At 45.8% G+C, this 15,860-nt stretch overlaps 1 long non-coding RNA gene across 1 annotated transcript; it reads left to right on the top strand.

Annotated features, from left to right (window-relative positions):
• The first annotated feature begins 3,597 nt into the window (after window positions 1-3,597).
• Window positions 3,598-14,385, top strand: LOC112943472. Its single transcript, XR_003248599.1, has 2 exons — window positions 3,598-3,661; window positions 14,281-14,385. It is a non-coding gene; the product is annotated as an uncharacterized LOC112943472 (long non-coding RNA).
• Window positions 14,386-15,860: the final 1,475 nt, after the last annotated feature.

Below are 15,860 nucleotides of genomic sequence, written 5' to 3'. Positions count from 1 at the left end.
AAGCTGCATGTTTACTGCCCTTCTGCAGCTGCTCTTGTACTGAGATTGTTTATTTGCATAGTGCCTGTCTGCCGTGGCTCCTTAGGTATTTCACAATCAGAAAAGCTCAAAGCTCTTCAGTAGTTTTAAAGTTGGTAGGAGAACTGAACGAGAGTGTTCTGGGAAGGAGTCTATCAGCCTGAAAAGGCGACTTTTCCCTCCTCTTTTGTGAAAGCATCGCTGGGGGCAAGCACAATAATAGCAGCTTTCTGTGGCCATGTCTTGCGGCAGTGCATGCGCCGCTGCGTTGCTGGCAGAGCACGAACGTCCGCAGCGAGAGGCTGGCTGAAGGGTCCCGCCGTAGGGCTGGTAACGTGATCCGGGCAGCGGTTTCACAGGGCTGAGTTGTGTGTCTGTAGCCGTGGTGCAGGGAGCGCTGCGCCGTCCTGCAGCCGGAGGAGCCGCAGCTGCGTGTCGCTGTGGCTGCCGCTGCTGCAGCGCTGCCAAACAAGCGCTTAGCCCTGCGATGGGGCTCGCCGAGCTGCGTTGCTCTGCACTGCTCTCTGCGATCCCGGCGCTCCGCATGCTGTGCGTTTGCTGCAGGATGATGGAATTTTGGGGCTTGGAGTGAGATTTAAATTCCCATGATTCTTCTTATCTCGCATCCATCTGGCTTTTTGCAACCCGGCCAGCACCAGTTTCAAAACATTGGCAAGCACCGAGATGTTCATGGCGATGAATATAAACAGGCTGTTGCAAACATGTCTGAAGTCATGCAAAGTTTGCAAGACCAGGGCACTAAGGGCAGCCAGAGAGGAGACTAACATCGAGCAGACAGGATGCCTCTAGTCCCCTCGGCGCTGCTGGGGCAACCTTGCTTGCTGGAGTGTCATCTTTCTTGGGCAGCCAGTAATAACTAGTAGCAAGTTAGTTTGCTAGATGTCAGGTTGCAAGTTAAGGTAACCCTCCTCAAAAGCCCTTCTCAGAGCCTGCACAGACTGCCCTTCAGAGGCAGGAGGATAGTTATATTAAGACCTCGTGTGGCTCCATCTCCAAGGATGCTTCTTCAACCAGCTGCAGGTTGGGTGCTGAGGAGCTGCGCTGGTGGAGCCCTGCCTGGCAGACGCGGGAGCTGTTTGCTGCTGCCAGGCACGTGTGGGGCAGGGCAGTGCACAAGGGGTGTTGGGGAGCTCCTGGGATTTTGTTTGCATCACTCTCACTTTTTCCTGAAGCCCCTAAGTAGCTCCATAAGGAAGAGGACTTGTATGCAGAAGCCTGTAGCTGCTGCAGGAAGATCACCTGTATCAGTGCATCGCAGTCTGGCTAGATCACTTGGCAGATGAGAGGCAGGTTTGGTGGCTGCTGCTGGCCGAGGCAGGCACCCCACCATCCACCTTTACAGCAGCTGCGTGAGTTGCTCTTTGTAACCTTGTGCAAGGGATGGAGGGAGCCTGGTAGCCTGGTAGCCTCTGTCCTATAGCAGTTCAGAGCATTAAACAAATATTACCGTGGCTGGAGTACAGTCACTCATGCTGCTGCTTCGAGGATTAGGACAGTTCACGGAAGAATGTGTGTTGTGCTTTGTTTGGAATACGTCCCACATGTTAATGCTGTGATGTATAGCCTCTGTCCTCCCCTTGAGTGTGTGACTGGAGTTGTGAACATGCAAAAATGCTTTATAAGGGGGAGGGCTCATGGTTTGTACAAAAAGAGATGATTTCTAATAATAAACACATTTTGTGTGGGTGTTTTTTGAATTGTTTGTTTGCTTTGTTGCTTTGCTTTTTCTAAAGAAATGATTTATGAAAGATGGCAAGTATGTGTCCTCAGTGCGTGTCGGTCAGTGAGGGCTCCAGAGCAGCCCCGCTGCCGGCAGGGCAGCGTGCGAGCCCTCGCCGTGCCCGGCGCTCCCAGCTGTGGCCTCTGCAAGGGCTGCGCGGGCAGGGCCTCGCGCGGGATGCGGCGGCCGCCGCCGGGCGGGCAGGCTGACTCTTCGACCTCTGCTGCAGCTGTGTCTGTGAGGCCGCTTCTGCCTCGCCGGCCAGCCTTCAGGAACCCTTTCCTCCACTGCTCCGTCTCTTTATGCTCCCCATGGGATGCCCTTGTGAGCACTTCGAACATGTCGTCATCCCTGGAGCTCTTAATTTTCCTACGTAGATTGGACTAGTAGTTGCTTAATGACAATAGCAGCCCTGTCCTTAGTTGCCATGAGTTGTCAGCTGTTGGGGGGAAGGAGAAAATGCGCTATTGTAAGAATGAGGCTTTGGTGCCAACTGGAACAAAGGGCCTGGGTTGCCCCCCCTTCCCCTTTTGTTTCAGCATGCTGGTTCTTGCCAGCCATGGAGCCAGTGAATCATTTTCAGCATCTTCCGCCTCTGAAGGAGGGCGAATATTGGGCTACCTCTGAGAGAGGAGATTAGAAAACAGCACAAAGCAGACTGATGTCTGTGCCTGTTCTCGCAGAGCGCGTTGTGGCAAGGCAAAGCCGCAGTCCGTGCAGAGGCAAGGTGGGGTTTGTGTGCGTGTTGGTAAGGCTGCCCTGAGCTATCCCTTTGCAGCAAAGCATGAAGCTGAGATGTTACACAGTAGTGGAAGGAGACTACTGACTCCAGCTGTATGAGTCACTTTGAGAGAGGTTCTGTGCAATTTTCTTCACTAAATCAGGTTTCTGTTTTTTCTCTTCTACCTTTCCTAAGAACTGCAATCTGTATGAGCTACCTAACAAAGTTAAGTGAGACAGCGGTTCAGAAAGAGCTGTGTGAAACCCTGGTCATGCCTTGAATCATTTGTATTTTTGCCATCTCTGGCTATCTTTTTTTAATCCTCAGCTACATCTTTGCCACTATAGTTAGGCTTCTATTTCTGTCCTCTTAGTTTGTGCAACACTGCAGCAGCCTTTACTTAGATGGCCAGGTAGGGTGGAGGGGAAGAGAGATGGCTTAAAGAAAGATGGTGTAAGCAGGCACATAATGCGTGGCAGGAGGAGGCAAGTGAAGCAGTTGTTCTTGCTCATTAGTAAGGGGAAATGAAAAGGTTCCCACTTCTAGGAAAGCCTCTGCTTGGATTGAAAAGTTATGCATATCTTTACAAAGAAGGTGGGGGTAGTCTGGGTAAACAGGACAGCGCTTACAAGGCCCTGGAGCTAGGCTGCCTCAGTGATACATCTGGCAAGAGGAGCTGGGACATAATAGAAACAGTCCCACCTTTGACCCTGTGGTGCATGTTGTTTCTCTCTTCATCCCAGTGATCTGTTCTCTGGCTGAATATACCAAGGCTGAGGCTCAGTTTTGATGCTCTGCTTAGGAATTCCTAATGCAGGAAACCTGCAGTAGCACCAGGTTTCTTCAGTGACACAAATTGCAGCAATGGGTTTTATTACAAGTCCAGTTCAGGACGCCATAAAGCCTGGGTTTCCGTGAGTACTCAAATTATCTGCATCCCGTTGGCACTATTGTGTGAATAACCGTTTTAATGGATTTGTTCCTCCCAGTGGTAGGAGTTCAGCCGTGTCCTGCTGCACAGCCCTGCACAGAGGTCAGCGACACCGAAGGCCTGGATGCTGCTGTGCACAGAGGCACGAGCCACCCGTGCTCGCCCAGCACGTGAGGAGGCTGATCCAAAATACTCATGAGCTGGAACTGCAAAAGCAAATCCCATCCTGCACATCAGCTCTCCCTGCAAGGTGAGTTCCCAGCACAATGGTGGTGACACCGGGACACACATCGCAGCACACAAGGCACTGGGAAACTGAAGGATGACTGAACTCCCATCTCTTCCCTCTCACAGCAGCAGCAGCAGCAGCAAAACTTGCATTCACGATTTTTTGTTTGTTTGTTTGTTTTCTGTTGGATTTTTTTTTCCTGATCAACACATGGTAAATTATAGATATAAGTAAACCCTGAGACTCTAAAAGATGATACAGTGCAGGTTATGTAGTCTGGTGAAAGATTTTAAACATAAGTTATATTTAGGATTCATCACAAACTCTTTAGACTTTATGTAGTGTAGATTTAGGTCTGATTCCTAAAGCTATAATTTCTGCTTTTCTCTCCCTTAAGCCCCATTAAGTGTATACTATAGTAAATTGTGTTATGTTTGTAATACATTTGACTGACCCCTAGTGTTTAATGGAATTTCTTGTAAGGGAAGCATTTGAGCTGCACTGGGATAATGGATGGCTAGTCAAACTTGACTGCAGCTTGTGAGATGTATCAAATGTGAAGTCAAAGTGTGTGCACATGTCAGAAAGAAATTGTCCCTAGCAATGCAAATAGCTCCCTATTGACATATAAATTAGTCTTTTGCAGGAGAATTATTCAATAGGTTTATTCCAGGGATTATTCTATGGCTGCAGGGCAATCTGATCATCAGCAGAAGGATATCTGCGCTGCCAGAAACAAAGCTGCAAACAGCATAGGAATTTGAGAAAATGCTTTCGATGATGTATTGGTAGTGGATTTAAATACTGGTAAAATTGCAGAATGAATTAAGTATATTCCCACTGCTTATAGTATAAGGAAATCTGAGAAGATAATATTTTCCACTGATGATGATAATAAATGAGATCTCTGTTAAGTAGTTAAAAATCACTTGAGCCAAAATTCCATAAAAATTGGCAGATAAAATATGGGCAGTTTTTCTTGAAAACTGGCAAGAAAGTGAACTGAAAGAGTGTTACTGACAATCTCTGTGTCTAACTCTGTTTCCAATGCTGCTGGGAAAAGCCAGGAGGCACCCAAAATGATGAAACTCCACAAGGAATTGAGGTGACTGCTCTCTTCCACCCAGCACGTTGCTCAGGGCGGCTCTGTCAAGGCTTTGGGACGCCGTGCCCAGCCACCTTGTGCTGGCCTGCAAGGGACGGCGACTCTGGCTGCCCCCGGCCATGGGGGACGCCCTGGCCCTTCTCCCAGGCCAAGCTGGGGGGCTGCTGGCCCCGGGGCTTCAAATGCCTCCAACCTGCAGCCCACACACAAGGAAACACCATCCCCTTGGTCTGTTGGCACCTTCAGTGTGGGCAAGTGAAGCCTCTTGGTTTCTCTCAGAAACCTGTGGAAGTTCTTGTGATTTCCAAAATGAAGTGTTTTCTCCATCTAGTGGGGGTACCTTTGCCACTTCTGTTTCTGTGTGGGAGTAAGTCTTTCAGGAGGAGGGAAGCTTTCAAATGTGCTTTGACATTCTCTAGATACTTATTTATATTATATATAAAATAAAGATATCTCTAAAAGCAGAGCATGTATTTAGAGATGAGACTGAAGCCAAATCTGTCTTGCCTGTTTTAAGCCCTGCGTTGTCCCTGTCCCTTTTCAGGCAGCAGATATGCAGACAGAGCCAGCTGCAGAGATAAGTTAACCTCTTTGCAAGCAGAATGATAAAAACCTCCCGATCTGAACTCCTGCAGACTTTGAGCACTTTTGATCTAGATCTAAACTTCATGGCCCAAGCCTGTTTCTAGCACTAGTGCAGATAGCTAAACCACTACAGCAATCACAGCTGAGCGCTAGAAAATGGAAGAAGTGAGTCACATGAGGGAGATGAAAGCCAACTCTAAGTGCTGTGATTATTCTATCAAAATGACTGCTATAAACACATCTTTAAAAAAATCCTTAGCTAAACAATACCATCAGGTGATACTAACTGGTGACACTTCCTAATCTGGGATTGTGAACTGGCTGGTTTATGTATCCTTTGTAGCAAACTGCCAGGAATAGATAGGTAGCTGGACTCGCCAGGCTCGGGGCTTGCTGAGGTATGAGACACGAGCAGTGGAAAAAAGACTTAAGGGCTGCACCGATGAGTTGTTACGCAAAATGATCCGTGCAGGCAGATCTGTGGAAAACAAGCGGAGTCTGTGTGTGCTTGTGCTTAGAGTGAGTACTCCCACAGGCTACCTCAAGGACAAAGCCTTGGCGGCCCCCAGGAAAGGGCTGAGGCAGCACAGCGGGAAGGGGAGCGCAGGAAGGTTGCCCACCAGCCTGCCCACCTGCACTCGCTGCCTCTGCTAGAGACTGGCAGAGCAGGAGGGCAAAGAGCTCCACACTCACGTGCCGTAGCGGACCGGGAGTGTGAGACCAGAGCTGTAGCACTGACAGCCTGCTCTGTACTCGGGCTTAGCAGGAGGTAACATCAAACAACATCTTGTAATCCAACAAATTCTCTATTGCTCAAACAGGAGGTTAACCTGTAACCCTAGGGGGGAGTTTGAAACTCTGTTCCCTGTACCTGTGTTAGCTGCAGCCACAAGTTTATTACAGCCTGTAAAACCTGGACAGAAATCAGAATATATTTAGGGGACCTCAATTTTGGGTCATTTCTATATCTTTCCTTGGGATGGTAGTTTGAAACTTGCTTGCACATCTCTGCACAAACTACAGTTTCATTGCTTAAGCTGCAGTGTAGCTGTAAGAGGCAAAACTGCAGTTCGGTTAACTCTAGAGTCTGCTGTGATCTGGTTCTACTGACATGGCTCATGCAGTTTTAACTAGCAGGAAACAAAACCAAAAGTCCTGTTTTTTAGCCTTTTTTAGACCTTGTCCTCAGCTGGTTACCGAACCCTTCTGCTGTGCTGCATTGGTTGCTCTTGCAAGTAGCGCAGGTACTGACTTCAGCAGCTCTAGTCCTGCACTTATGCAGAAGTCAGAGGAGCCTGTCTTTCTCAGTTCAGTGATTTTGTCTCATCCATTCAAAGATTACAAGAACAGGAGAGACTTTTGTCATGTAAGTGATTTTTGTCACAAGAGCAAGAGAATTAGAGCCTAAAGAGTCCTTTTAAAATGACACGATGACATAAGGTACCTGGTCCCACCCTTCTTGGGTGTTCTTGGCTCCACTGTCCTTGACCTGAGTAATTTCAGTACTATTGGTTCTGAGTAATTTTGGTTTTGTTCCTGCATGTCCTTGTGAATATGAAACGATGTTTCTATTGGCAATAGTTAGTTCTCCATCCACCCATGCCTCCTGAAATATGGTAAAAACAGTGAATGGATGCTCAGTTTTTGACTTTTCAAGCGTGTGACTGTGTATTTTTTCACTGAAGTAGATTTAGAGCATCATTTGTTCTTTTATATGTTCATGCTTCCATGCTAAAAGAAGGAGCTAGATGTCTTAAGATCTGGGTCTGGACTTTGAAGGTTTATCAGTGTTTGGATTTGAAAGTTTAGTTGATGCCACTTGTAAATCCAGATCCAGCTTCTGTAACTTGAGTACTAATTGTATGAAATCACTGGGATCTCTGCCATGCCTATAAGGGCGTTACAAATTCATACTCATAATTTCCCAGGTTTGGGATTTAGCGCTTCTAGTTGAACCAGCTTCAAGCAGGGAGAGGCAGGTTGCTAATGCGGTTAACTCTCTAGGGATAATTTTTCTTTGTCTGTTCTCATTTCTGTGAATTCCACTTTGGAATTAAAAGTTTCTCAGACATAAGAAAGCAAGAAGGGTTCCTAAGGGTTCATGAGAGGCATCTCTTTGGCCTTCCTATGCTCTTCAAGTTCCTCTGGGAAATGAGTGAGAGTCTGGTTACATATTGTCACAGTATGCCATTTTTAACCTTATATTGTTTAAAAAGTTTAAAACATTTTCCTGAGAAGAATGAATCTCCCAAGAAGTATGTGTGCTGCAAATAAAAAGGCCATTAGGTGCTGCAAAGTTCAGGGGAGGTGTTTCCTGGCAGATCTGTAAGCACAGCCTGCCATGTTTTGAGTTATGGAAGGGTATGTATGTTGGGTTCAGATTTCACAACCTTTTGTCCATTGCAAAGGCTTTAATCCTTTGTCCCCTATGTGAAATGCTGAATCACTAGATTCATAACATCCAGTGGTGTTAGTGGTAAAAACAGCTATGTTTTTTTGTCTAGGAGTAAAGCAAGAGGTTGCCCTCTTGCTGTTCTCCTAGAACCAAATGAAAACCTGCTCATGCATCTCCTGCACTCCTCTCTGTGGCCTAGAAAAGGGGCTAATGCTGCAGCTCTTCAGGGGGATGCCCAGCTCCCCAGTAATGGGGGCGTGCAGGGCCTAGCAGCCCTTCCCCGTCTGCATGGCAAGTATCTGCTCTGCAGCATCCTCAGCTCTCACTTCTGTCCAGCTGTGCCTAGGGGCAACTCTCCTAGTGTGTGCTAGAATGCTGCTTTTGACTGCGTAAGTGCTGCAGGGTAATCGTCCTTTAATGAGAGTCTTGCTGTGTGCTGGCTGTAGGGTAGAATTGCTCCTGCATGCCTGACCTGAAGAGCAGCGATGCTGTTTGCAAGTGGGCTGGAGTGACAGTCCTGTGTGTGTCCTTCACCTGAGTCTCATGGCTGCTTCCACCTCCCCCTGCCCTTAAAAGTAAGAGACAATATCAGAGAAAAGAAAACTCTGAACTTTTTGCCAAGGTTACATAGTAGTTAAATGATAAAAAAAGGAATGTATATTCTTAAGTAGGCCCCGGCTTACTTGACTTGTTGAAGTCTTAGGACCTATGATCCCGTGATAATCAGACTATGAAGTGGAGTTTGGAATTTTTAGTATGTATCCATGTTATTTTGGTTGGAGGTTTACTTCACAGCTCTGCTGCTTTTACATGACCTTGAACAAATCCCCAAACTCCATTGTTCTTCAGTCAATACTCAGTGAAACTGAGAAAATCTTGCTGTGTCCTTGCCTGGGAGGGTTAACGTGCGGCTTGTTTGCAGTGTGTTGTATGATCCCCTGATGAAAGCTGTCGTGTACGTTCTGATAATCGAGCATGCTTGTACTGAAAAGCACGCAGTCTGGATAGTTAGTCAAGCTTTCTTCTCACTTGCAGAGAAGACAAGTCTTTCAACATGTTTTGTTTTCAGATTTTGATCTTTAACCTTGGTGCTTACAATGGTCATAAGAGGGAGAGGGCTGGCAAGTGTGTTGCTGGTAGAGATTAACCAGATGGAGACCAGTGGAGCAGCTGGGGGGGATCCCAGCTCGTTCCTGTACAGCACACCTAGCCCAAGAGTAAAATCTGTGTCATGTCAACGGGGAAAGATCTGCCTCCACTTGGCAACAGGTCTGTAACACTAAACTTGTTTTCTTACTGTTCTTTCTCTCAGTACTGGTGATATTTTCCTCACCTTCTTATGTCAGCTTTCTTCTCTAGGCACAAGGAGGATCACTGCTGTATTCTCTTAACAATCCTGACATGAGGACCTAAAGCTAAGTGTTGCTTTTGCAACTGTGCTGAAGTGTCCTCTTTTGCCCTCTTTGGGAGTAGGGAGAAAAAGGTGTAAAGGAGTATTAGGAGTCTGTCTTGCCAAGGTATAGAAACTAGATGACACAGCCCTTTAGTTTCATTTGTTCTGTCCTCTGGTTTCATCATTTTGGAAATGTACATAATGCACGAAGTATCTTGTTGCAACATTTTCCGATAAGACCAATAAAAAAATGGCTTTTTTATGTGATTGTTCAAATTCCCTGTTCAAATTCCCTGTTGCCCATAATGTAACAATCTTTCTGATTAAGTAATTTAAAGATATAGGTCCAGTTCAAGATGTCCTTAAACTCTCATGTTGCCATTGTGGCTTCTGTCCCGGAGAAGACTGTAGGACTTGGCCTGCTTTTTGCAAGTGGTCAGTCTGCACTCCTGCAGCTTGGGTGTTAACAAAATATTTTGAAAGAGGCTGTTTACCTTTGTAACGCAGCATGAACTGCTGCCCTTGCTTTCTCCTGCTTCCATTGCCTGAGGACAGGGACAGGGTGGAAGATCAGGGCTCCATACTGACCATGCAAGCTCCTGGAGGTGCAGAGAAACGTTTGCTAGGCATATCGTGATATGGCATATTGTGACCCCACCTACACCCCCCAAAATGCTGCTATTCAGAGAGGTTCCACATGTGCCTGCATTCTTTCGTAGATGAAGTCATTAATTTTTAAATCTGAAAAAATGATAAAAATCTGAAAAGTTTGGTTTATGCAGATGGTGCTATGGTAACCAAGTGACAGGTCTCCAAATTGCTGCCAGCTCATGACTAGTCTCCTTCAAAGTACACTAAGTAATTCCACAGCTTGTGAGCGTGGCTATGAGGAAGGAGATTCCAAAATGCAAAGTACTTGAGGAGATCAGTAAAAAAAAACTGTGAACGTTTGTCTTTGAGGTTAATCGCCTGTGTAGATGCAGTCATTCTGCCCTCAGGACCCTGTGGGTTGGCACCCAGGCTCTCTGTGAGCATGTTCAGAGAAGTTAAAGCATTATTAATGTGGTCCACATTCCACTGACGAGCTGCTTCGAGGTGCTTAGGACGCCCTTGTTAAAATCTTGGAAAATCATCACAAGCATCTTCCATGCTTTTGGCCTGAGGGAGGTGTTCCTTCATGAGCCGCATTAGTCGGGAAAAAGAGGAAGGTTTCAAAACGAAGCCAAAGTTCAAACTGTGAAAAAGAATATTTTGCCTTTGTAAACGAGAATCTGGTTCTGGGGCATGTAGTTGCAGGCACGTGTAAAACCACAGAAGCCGTGAGGAAGGTGTAAGGGCTTGCTGAGAAGGGAGCTCTCTGCATGGTCTGACAAGTACTGACTGCTCTGTTGAAAACTTGCACTTTGCCTGGAAGTTTTCCAGCTCAGGGAGACATGTTCCTAGCAAAGAGAGAAAGGCACTTGACTGAACTTCGATGAACTTGCAGGAAATATCTGAACTTTTACTGTAAGACCTTCCTTATCTCTTTGGGTTTTGTGACCAACAGCACAAACTTTAGATCAGAAAGTGTGTCACATAATGCTAAAGCCTGTTTCTCAGCTCCTGGCCACCCTGGAGCTGGCCAAGGAGCTCCCTCTTTGGTTGTTTTTTCCAGGCTGCATGAGGAAGCATGAGATTTTGAGGAGTGTCAAACAATATAACAGATACCAGCCTTGCCTTCCCTTCAGTCAGGGATGCCAATAGCTGGGTCAGCACCTCAGGAATGTCCTGTACAGTGTCACTCTACTGCCCTTGTCCTTTGAGCAAGGGCGGCATCCAGCTGAATGGCCATTCTCTGGAATAGACAGACCAGCAGTTTAAAAAATATTGTAGAGAAAGAAAACCACTATTACACTAATGTATGTCTGGTGTGCATTTACTTTAACCAGGAATGTTAGAAGCTGTTTTAAATAAGTGAGCATGCCTTAAGTTCCTCTCTGGTTTGTACTAGATGTTTTAAACCCCAGCTCTTGGGTACACGCAGACTTATCTAAGTCTGAGGAAAATTGATCAAAGCATGTAGTTAGCCTTTTTCCCCTAAAAGCCTGGAATCTGGCTATTTTTACAGCTTGTAATATTTCACAATGTTTTTGGACTTGATGAAGCAGCAGTAACTTCTGTGTACCTGGTTTTCCCCCATTTCTCCCCTGTGTTCTTGACAGGAGGCAGTTCCTGGCACCCATAACGACTCCAGCGGTGCCTTGAGCAGTCCCCAGTTTGGGCAGGGTGGTAGTTGAACGTTGCTGTGGTTTTTATGCACAAACCTCCCGGTGAGCAAGGTGGTGGCTGCAAAGTGCTGCCCTGTTCTAGTGCTGGTGACAGTCCTGCTTGGAGGAGGCGGTCAGGCGAGGTAACATCCAGAGGGCTCTGCCAAGTAGTTTTTGTGATGCATGGTGGTAATTCATGGAGATGATGCCAAGGGTAAGAAACACCTAAAGCCCAGTGAGCAGGAAGCCACAGGAACAGATGGAATAATTACAATGGCATGAAGCTGTGCCACGCAGGCCTGGTGAGTGGCATGCCTGTACATCTGCTCCCTCTTGCCTGGCTTCGTGATAAGTTAGAAATGGAAGGATGTAACTTTCCATTTACTGAGGTATTCAGCCTACTTGCAATGTTTATATTAGTTAAAATTTCTCTGTTCAGAACAGGCCAAAAAATGCTCTGCTTTGGATGAGTATTTCTTGGTTCATGTTTCAAAAGATGCCTACGTCTTAAATGGCCTTTGCAGACCATTTTATGTCAGGGAGAGATCTTTATATAGTTGTTAAATGTTATTGCACACTGATGTTGTGTTTGTCATCTGAATGTTAAAACCTTAACATGAAAGGATTTAAAATAGGAAACATTTTCTGCTCTGATTACTCTGTGAACAGCTTATGAATCTAGTTGGCCTGCTGTAAATCTGGGAAGAAGTCTTTGGACAAAAGATCTAGTATGTTTGCTACTGTTTCAGTTAAAAACAAGGGAAATTTTGAAATATCCACTTTGAGAGGATGTTTGGTGGGTGTTCGTGGGGGAAGGGAGTTAAGGCTGAAGGCAGTGCTATTGGTAGAGAGAACTTTCACAGGGATGTGGAGAAACTGCTTTGGCTTGGCATCAAACAGTTAATTATTTTTAGAAGGCCATTAAATGGTGAAAAATCAGTCCTACCCTGCAGCTAACATTGCTGAGTAGAGGATAATCAACCTCAGTAGCTCAGTGCGTAGGGAGGAGAAACTGCAGGAATTGCTCTGGCTCCCCTGGCTCTTTCTGAGGTGCTTTGCAGGGAAGGAGATGGTTCAGCAGGGGAAATGTGCAGAGCTTGACTGTGACACCCTTTTTGTCCCCATGGGGCCCTTAGTTGCTTATGAGGGTGTCCCCCCACAACCACTATCAGGAGCCTTTCCAGCAAGGAGCCCAGGCAGGGCTGCGTGCCCCGGCGGCAGGGAGGGAGCTGAGGTGTGCGGCTCTGCCCGGCCGCAGAGGCCGACGTCTGCCCACGGCGAGGGCGAGCAAAGGGGTGCAGGGCTCTGCTGCGAGAACGAGTAGCCTGGCCAAGCTGGTCTCCCAGCAGAAATCTAGGACAGGTTTAAAATCAACTTTGTCCAACATCTGCCAAGGACAGTCCCTGGAGCCTCGCTCTGCCCCGCTGGAGCATTGTGGAGATAATCAGGCGGATGTTCAGGGTATGCAGCAGCACAACTGAGCCCAACAGCACACAGCTGTTTCACCAGCTTAGAAAGTCTAGCATAGTTACCGTGAGGAATTTTTGCTTGTTGATTTGTATGATTTTCTTTGGAGAAGGATAGTCCTTTGGGTTCTCTGCTTTTTCACTCATCTGTTAAAAAGCCCCATTTTGGGACATCCCAATTCTTCCAGCCAAGAAGAGCTGGATTCTGCTCCTGGCTTGCTCAGAAATGGTTGCTCAAGAGCAAAATGAAACATTCCTGTCAGGAATTGCATGCACAACATCCAGTGTGCTCCTGGGGTCAGAGAAATAGGTCTTAGGCTCAAAAAGAAATCCTCCGCATGGTAGTACATTACGTCAGTACACAAGCAGACTGTCCAATTTTGCATTCCAATATGAAACACAGCAGCCAGGTGATATGTCCAGCAAAAGGCAAGTTTAATAAACTTCCTGTTAGACTTGCAGACAGAATAAATAGTTCCATGATGTCTGCTCAACAAAGCCAAATCGCACACCTCTCCATATTACAACTCGAACCGTGGCAGTGAAGGGACTGTCAACATTTCCCAGCTGGCTGGATGATTTAGCTGCTTTGCCTCACATCAGGCTAACTTGGCATTTGACTTGCACAGTGCTGCTACAAGGTCTCTGTTTTTAACATCTATAGCTTACATCCACTGGCCGTGTCACCAGTGATGTTGGAAAAGGAGTTTTATGCAGCATTTGAGTAGGAGAATGTACCTCTAAATGGACAATTTTACATATGGAGAATACGAAGAAACTAGAGACAGACACATACACACACACACACACACACACAGTGTGAAGATGGCAGACATCCCTCTGTTCTTGCTTTTAGTTTTGAAAGTAGCCATGGGATTTGAGTATTATTACTCATTAGTGACTCCCCCTGCAGCTTTCCGTTCCATATTGGACACACTGTGTTTGTATAGAAAGCAAATTTATTGCACTGTATAGTAGGATTTGAATGCAAACATTTAATTAACATTATCTATTCAGAAGCACTGCTTAAAAAAAAAAAAGTTAGCTTTCCTATGCCAAAGCTGAACAGAACTTTGAAAGCAAAGGTTGGTCTTTTTTGCTCCGACCAATGCTGTAGATTGATGTGCTGTTGATACAACCACATTCTCAGATTTCATGTATGGAAGTTTGTGATGGAGTAGTAACATCATTAATTTGGCCCATACTGCCTCAATTGCATACTAATATTTTGACCTTATTCCCCAGGCAATATTCTTCCTGCTGCACAAACTTGGAAAGCATGGCCATCCCTGCAGCGTGAGCCATATTTATGACAAACTTTCAGAAAGATAATATTTCACAGGTAAACACATGACTGTTGGTTCTTAACACTTTCTGTATTATCCAAATGAGGCATATATCTTCACTGTCCTGCAGTTTTTGAGTTTTCCTTTCTTTCACTTTTTTTTAGTTTCCTAGGTTCTTCATTTTTGAACGCACTCAGGAGTGATGCAGACATGAGCCCTGTGTGCAGCTGACCTCCCTTAGGCTGACAGAGTCTTGGACCTTGAACCCTGCAGTGCAAAGGAGAAGGGTGCCCATTTGCAAAGGTATTTAAACAACCAACTCCTTCAATATCTGCAGGCATCTAAGATCCTGCACTGGACCCAGCACCACCATTAAGCAGGGATGTGAACAAGCAGGTCGTCTGTTGCTCACCAACTGACCCACGTAGTCTTAATTCAGTACTCATTGGCATGGAGTCTGACTAGTTATCTTGAGGAGGAGGAGGAAACTGGGCTAAGAATGATGTTTTGTGAAAACACAATGCAAATTCCTAACCCAGTTTTCAGTCAGGAGAGCATGTTATTGTTGAATAATTTATACCACTTCATGGAAGCTGATTTTCTGTGCCTCGAGGGAAACTCAGTTAAGTGAACTTCTATTTTAAAACATTGCTCTTTCCTGTCACCGATGAAGCAATAACAATTACAGAAGATAGGAGTTTCTGGGAGCGTGGTTGTTTGTTCTCACTGATACTAATTTTGTTGCCTCTTCTCAAATCCAATCTGTAACTGTCTCTGAGGTAGCCCACTAGGGACCTTGATTTCACTGGTGGCTCCAGGCCCTGTGTACATTTGCTGCCCGTGACAGTCTGAAGAAGGGTGTGCTCCATAGCTGCAGGTCTCAGCACTGGAGCTGCTCTGGCACTGCTGGACAGGGCTGAACACAAAAGTAGTTGAGAGATATGGCAGAAGAGCCCTGTCTATGGACGGACATCCAGAGGAACTGCTTTCTCTACATGGAGAACTGCTGCTCTCACTAACCAGCCTAGAAAACAAAATGTTCAAGAGTGGGGTGCAAAACCATTGTCTAGTCCTTGCCTTTCCACACTCATCACAGCTCAGCACATGCAGAGATTTGAATCTAACATGACAAGAAGTGTTAGAATTGGGGATTAATTCTCTGTAAAGTAATTTCCCTAATGGTTTGCTGCCATGAAGCTTGACTCTGCATTCCTTGGACACCCCCGATTCCCACAAACTGTGGTGAGAGGACTGTAGGGGCAAGGAATGTGATATGACCTTATAATCTTTTCAGCTAGATAAAGCTATCTTACCACATAAGTGGGATGCTCTCAAGAGCCTGCTGTGCCAAAAAGATGACCCTTCTAGGACTGGGACCATTTATAGAATGCAGGTTTTCAGTTCAGAGCACGTTTTTGTAGCTGACTCCTATAAATGTGAAATACCAGACCAATTAAGTTTGACAGTGCTGACAGAGTCTTAATTAAATCAGTGTGAACAATATCAGTCTTGCATAACTCTTGTTTCCATCAAAACTCTCAGAAATTATGATTTTTTTTGTCCTTCATGAGAGATGAAGTTCTGACAGCTTGTTCCCGTTTCCAGAACTGCTGGTTCATTAATTTGTGTCCCTAATTCGGAATTTTCTATTCCACTCCCATCTCTCTTTGGTTCTCTGTTTTGCTTCCTTAGTGCTGACATTTTGGCTCATTCCATGCAGTGCTATATTCTGACAGCAGAGTTC

Source organism: Nothoprocta perdicaria, unplaced genomic scaffold (genome assembly GCF_003342845.1).
Source record: "Nothoprocta perdicaria isolate Ctin4 unplaced genomic scaffold, notPer1 scaffold_15, whole genome shotgun sequence".
NCBI lineage: Eukaryota > Metazoa > Chordata > Aves > Tinamiformes > Tinamidae > Nothoprocta > Nothoprocta perdicaria.
This window is presented reverse-complemented; position numbering and strand designations above follow the sequence as displayed.